Raw genomic sequence first — 6,000 nt, 5'->3', positions numbered from 1 at the left:
GAGTGTCCGCTCTCCCTGTAGGGTCAGGGCCCACTTCACAGGGAGTGTCCGTTCTCCCTGTAGGGTCAGGGCCCACTTCACGTGGAGTGTCCGTTCTCCCTGTAGGGTCAGAGCCCACTTCACGTGGAGTGTCCGTTTTCCCTGTAGGGTCAGGGCCCACTTCACGTGGAGTGCCCGCTCTCCCTGTAGGGTCAGGGCCCACTTCACGCGGAGTGTCCGTTCTCCCTGTAGGGTCAGAGCCCACTTCACAGGGAGTGTCCGTTCTCCCTGTAGGGTCAGGGCCCACTTCACAGGGAGTGTCCGTTCTCCCTGTAGGGTCAGGGCCCACTTCACAGGGAGTGTCCGTTCTCCCTGTAGGGTCAGGGCCCACTTCACGTGGAGTGTCCGTTCTCCCTGTAGGGTCAGGGCCCACTTCACAGGGAGTGTCCGTTCTCCCTGTAGGGTCAGGGCCCACTTCACGTGGAGTGTCCGTTCTCCCTGTAGGGTCAGAGCCCACTTCACGCGGAGTGTCCGTTCTCCCTGTAGGGTCAGGGCCCACTTCACGCGGAGTGTCCGTTCTCCCTGTAGGGTCAGGGCCCACTTCACGCGGAGTGTCCGTTCTCCCTGTAGGGTCAGGGCCCACTTCACGTGGAGTGTCCGCTCTCCCTGTAGGGTCAGGGCCCACTTCACGTGGAGTGTCCGTTCTCCCTGTAGGGTCAGGGCCCACTTCACAGGGAGTGTCCGTTCTCCCTGTAGGGTCAGGGCCCACTTCACGTGGAGTGTCCGTTCTCCCTGTAGGGTCAGGGCCCACTTCACAGGGAGTGTCCGTTCTCCCTGTAGGGTCAGGGCCCACTTCACGTGGAGTGTCCGTTCTCCCTGTAGGGTCAGAGCCCACTTCACGCGGAGTGTCCGTTCTCCCTGTAGGGTCAGGGCCCACTTCACGCGGAGTGTCCGTTCTCCCTGTAGGGTCAGGGCCCACTTCACGCGGAGTGTCCGTTCTCCCTGTAGGGTCAGGGCCCACTTCACGTGGAGTGTCCGCTCTCCCTGTAGGGTCAGGGCCCACTTCACAGGGAGTGTCCGTTCTCCCTGTAGGGTCAGGGCCCACTTCACGTGGAGTGTCCGTTCTCCCTGTAGGGTCAGGGCCCACTTCACAGGGAGTGTCCGTTCTCCCTGTAGGGTCAGAGCCCACTTCACAGGGAGTGTCCGTTCTCCCTGTAGGGTCAGAGCCCACTTCACATGGAGTGTCCGCTCTCCCTGTAGGGTCAGAGCCCACTTCACGCGGAGTGTCCGCTCTCCCTGTAGGGTCAGGGCCCACTTCACGTGGAGTGTCCGTTCTCCCTGTAGGGTCAGAGCCCACTTCACGCGGAGTGTCCGCTCTCCCTGTAGGGTCAGGGCCCACTTCACGTGGAGTGTCCGTTCTCCCTGTAGGGTCAGGGCCCACTTCACGTGGAGTGTCCGTTCTCCCTGTAGGGTCAGGGCCCACTTCACAGGGAGTGTCCGTTCTCCCTGTAGGGTCAGAGCCCACTTCACGTGGAGTGTCCGCTCTCCCTGTAGGGTCAGGGCCCACTTCACGCAGAGTGTCCGCTCTCCCTGTAGGGTCAGGGCCCACTTCACGTGGAGTGTCCGTTCTCCCTGTAGTGTCAGGGCCCACTTCACGCGGAGTGTCCGTTCTCCCTGTAGGGTCAGGGCCCACTTCACAGGGAGTGCCCATTCTCCCTGTAGGGTCAGGGCCCACTTCACGTGGAGTGTCCGTTCTCCCTGTAGGGTCAGGGCCCACTTCACGCGGAGTGTCCGTTCTCCCTGTAGGGTCAGGGCCCACTTCACGTGGAGTGTCCGCTCTCCCTGTAGGGTCAGGGCCCACTTCACAGGGAGTGTCCGCTCTCCCTGTAGGGTCAGGGCCCACTTCACAGGGAGTGTCCGTTCTCCCTGTAGGGTCAGGGCCCACTTCACGTGGAGTGTCCGTTCTCCCTGTAGGGTCAGGGCCCACTTCACAGGGAGTGTCCGTTCTCCCTGTAGGGTCAGGGCCCACTTCACAGGGAGTGTCCGTTCTCCCTGTAGGGTCAGGGCCCACTTCACAGGGAGTGTCCGTTCTCCCTGTAGGGTCAGGGCCCACTTCACGTGGAGTGTCCGTTCTCCCTGTAGGGTCAGGGCCCACTTCACAGGGTGTGTCCGTTCTCCCTGTAGGGTCAGGGCCCACTTCACGTGGAGTGTCCGTTCTCCCTGTAGGGTCAGAGCCCACTTCACGCGGAGTGTCCGCTCTCCCTGTAGGGTCAGGGCCCACTTCACGCGGAGTGTCCGCTCTCCCTGTAGGGTCAGGGCCCACTTCACATGGAGTGTCCGTTCTCCCTGTAGGGTCAGAGCCCACTTCACGTGGAGTGTCCGTTCTCCCTGTAGGGTCAGGGCCCACTTCACAGGGAGTGTCCGCTCTCCCTGTAGGGTCAGGGCCCACTTCACAGGGAGTGTCCGTTCTCCCTGTAGGGTCAGGGCCCACTTCACAGGGAGTGTCCGTTCTCCCTGTAGGGTCAGAGCCCACTTCACGTGGAGTGTCTGTTCTCCCTGTAGGGTCAGGGCCCACTTCACGTGGAGTGTCCGTTCTCCCTGTAGGGTCAGAGCCCACTTCACGTGGAGTGTCCGTTCTCCCTGTAGGGTCAGAGCCCACTTCACGTGGAGTGTCCGTTCTCCCTGTAGGGTCAGGGCCCACTTCACGTGGAGTGTCTGTTCTCCCTGTAGGGTCAGGGCCCACTTCACAGGGAGTGTCCGTTCTCCCTGTAGGGTCAGAGCCCACTTCACAGGGAGTGTCCGCTCTCCCTGTAGGGTCAGGGCCCACTTCACAGGGAGTGTCCGCTCTCCCTGTAGGGTCAGGGCCCACTTCACGTGGAGTGTCCGTTCTCCCTGTAGGGTCAGGGCCCACTTCACAGGGAGTGTCCGTTCTCCCTGTAGGGTCAGGGCCCACTTCACGCGGAGTGTCCGTTCTCCCTGTAGGGTCAGGGCCCACTTCACAGGGAGTGCCCGTTCTCCCTGTAGGGTCAGGGCCCACTTCACGTGGAGTGTCCGTTCTCCCTGTAGGGTCAGGGCCCACTTCACGTGGAGTGTCCGTTCTCCCTGTAGGGTCAGGGCCCACTTCACAGGGAGTGTCCGTTCTCCCTGTAGGGTCAGGGCCCACTTCACGTGGAGTGTCCGTTCTCCCTGTAGGGTCAGAGCCCACTTCACAGGGAGTGTCCGTTCTCCCTGTAGGGTCAGGGCCCACTTCACGCGGAGTGTCCGTTCTCCCTGTAGGGTCAGGGCCCACTTCACAGGGAGTGTCCGTTCTCCCTGTAGGGTCAGAGCCCACTTCACGCAGAGTGCCCGCTCTCCCTGTAGGGTCAGGGCCCACTTCACAGGGAGTGTCCATTCTCCCTGTAGGGTCAGAGCCCACTTCACGTGGAGTGTCCGTTCTCCCTGTAGGGTCAGGGCCCACTTCACAGGGAGTGTCCGTTCTCCCTGTAGGGTCAGGGCCCACTTCACGTGGAGTGTCCGTTCTCCCTGTAGGGTCAGGGCCCACTTCACGTGGAGTGCCCGCTCTCCCTGTAGGGTCAGAGCCCACTTCACGTGGAGTGTCCGTTCTCCCTGTAGGGTCAGGGCCCACTTCACGCAGAGTGTCCGTTCTCCCTGTAGGGTCAGGGCCCACTTCACGTGGAGTGTCCGTTCTCCCTGTTGGGTCAGGGCCCACTTCACGCAGAGTGTCCGTTCTCCCTGTAGGGTCAGGGCCCACTTCACGTGGAGTGTCCATTCTCCCTGTAGGGTCAGAGCCCACTTCACGTGGAGTGTCCGTTCTCCCTGTAGGGTCAGGGCCCACTTCACAGGGAGTGTCCGTTCTCCCTGTAGGGTCAGGGCCCACTTCACAGGGAGTGTCCGTTCTCCCTGTAGGGTCAGGGCCCACTTCACACGGAGTGTCCGTTCTCCCTGTAGGGTCAGGGCCCACTTCACAGGGAGTGTCCGCTCTCCCTGTAGGGTCAGGGCCCACTTCACGTGGAGTGTCCGTTCTCCCTGTAGGGTCAGAGCCCACTTCACATGGAGTGTCCGTTCTCCCTGTAGGGTCAGGGCCCACTTCACAGGGAGTGTCCGTTCTCCCTGTAGGGTCAGAGCCCACTTCACGCGGAGTGTCCGCGCTCCCTGTAGGGTCAGGGCCCACTTCACAGGGAGTGTCCGTTCTCCCTGTAGGGTCAGGGCCCACTTCACAGGGAGTGTCCGTTCTCCCTGTAGGGTCAGGGCCCACTTCACAGGGAGTGTCCGCTCTCCCTGTAGGGTCAGGGCCCACTTCACGTGGAGTGTCCGTTCTCCCTGTAGGGTCAGAGCCCACTTCACACGGAGTGTCCGCTCTCCCTGTAGGGTCAGGGCCCACTTCACGTGGAGTGTCCGTTCTCCCTGTAGGGTCAGGGCCCACTTCACACGGAGTGTCCGCTCTCCCTGTAGGGTCAGGGCCCACTTCACGTGGAGTGTCCGCTCTCCCTGTAGGGTCAGGGCCCACTTCACAGGGAGTGTCCGTTCTCCCTGTAGGGTCAGGGCCCACTTCACACGGAGTGTCCGTTCTCCCTGTAGGGTCAGAGCCCACTTCACGTGGAGTGTCCGTTCTCCCTGTAGGGTCAGAGCCCACTTCACATGGAGTGTCCGTTCTCCCTGTAGGGTCAGGGCCCACTTCACAGGGAGTGTCCGTTCTCCCTGTAGGGTCAGAGCCCACTTCACAGGGAGTGTCCGTTCTCCCTGTAGGGTCAGAGCCCACTTCACGTGGAGTGTCCGTTCTCCCTGTAGGGTCAGGGCCCACTTCACAGGGAGTGTCCGTTCTCCCTGTAGGGTCAGGGCCCACTTCACAGGGAGTGTCCGCTCTCCCTGTAGGGTCAGGGCCCACTTCACAGGGAGTGTCCGCTCTCCCTGTAGGGTCAGGGCCCACTTCACAGGGAGTGTCCGTTCTCCCTGTAGGGTCAGGGCCCACTTCACAGGGAGTGTCCGTTCTCCCTGTAGGGTCAGGGCCCACTTCACGTGGAGTGTCCGCTCTCCCTGTAGGGTCAGGGCCCACTTCACGTGGAGTGTCCGTTCTCCCTGTAGGGTCAGAGCCCACTTCACGTGGAGTGCCCGTTCTCCCTGTAGGATCACAGCTGATTCACATGGAGTGCCGCTATTTTGGTCAATCATTCATTCCTGGACTACTCGGGTATCGGGTTACTGGGTTTACCATAGAGGGTTGACTTGTTTCTGAACTTCCATCGTCGGGCCTGTTATCTTGGAGCCACCTTGACCTAAAGAACCCTGCATACCTCTCCCGCCCCCCCCCCCCCCCCAAAGGAGGATAGTTATTAGTGGGTCGTCTAACGACCCACTAAGTGCATGTTTGAGGCCTCACTTGCTGGGCAGTAGATACCGGGAGCTCCACACAGGCGCGATGGTGAGCAGCACAGCTCAGCACAAATTCTGATCCTTATGGTCTATCTGAACGTAGGATACACTCCAGGCATCCACACTTACAACAGAAGCTTACACTCACACAGCACCTTTAACATAAAAAATGCCCCATGGCACTTTAAAAAGTCATAGCAAGAGGAGTGGAAATGCCAAACCAGCGGGAGAATGTAGGAGGAGTGATTGAAAGCTTGGCGGTAAAGATAGCTTTTTAAAACAGGATAAAGAGCTAGAAAGGCTGGGGGCTCTCACAAGGGAGTTTCAGAGAGCAGGGCCTAGGCAGCGTGGAAGAAAGGCAAGCAAGGAATAATCGGATGTGGAGCATGGGTAAGAGTTTCAGCAGCAGAGGTGCTACGGCAGGGATGTTGCAGAGGTGGGATTAAGCAGTCTTGGTGATGGAGAGACCCTGGGGTTTAAAACACACCTCAAGGCCAAAGAGGATGTCAAGGTTCCTTTTTTATTGTACCCGAGTGCGAGGCCAGGGAATGGGAAGGAGTCGGTGTCAAAGGAGCGAAGTTTGTCACAGGTACGGAGAACTGTGGCTTAGCTCGTCCCAACGTTCAGCTGAAGGAAGTTATGGCTCATCCA

This window comes from Somniosus microcephalus, chromosome 19 (genome assembly GCF_052327205.1).
Source record: "Somniosus microcephalus isolate GS21.2 chromosome 19, FLI_Smic_1.0, whole genome shotgun sequence".
Taxonomy (NCBI): domain Eukaryota; kingdom Metazoa; phylum Chordata; class Chondrichthyes; order Squaliformes; family Somniosidae; genus Somniosus; species Somniosus microcephalus.
This window is presented reverse-complemented; position numbering follows the sequence as displayed.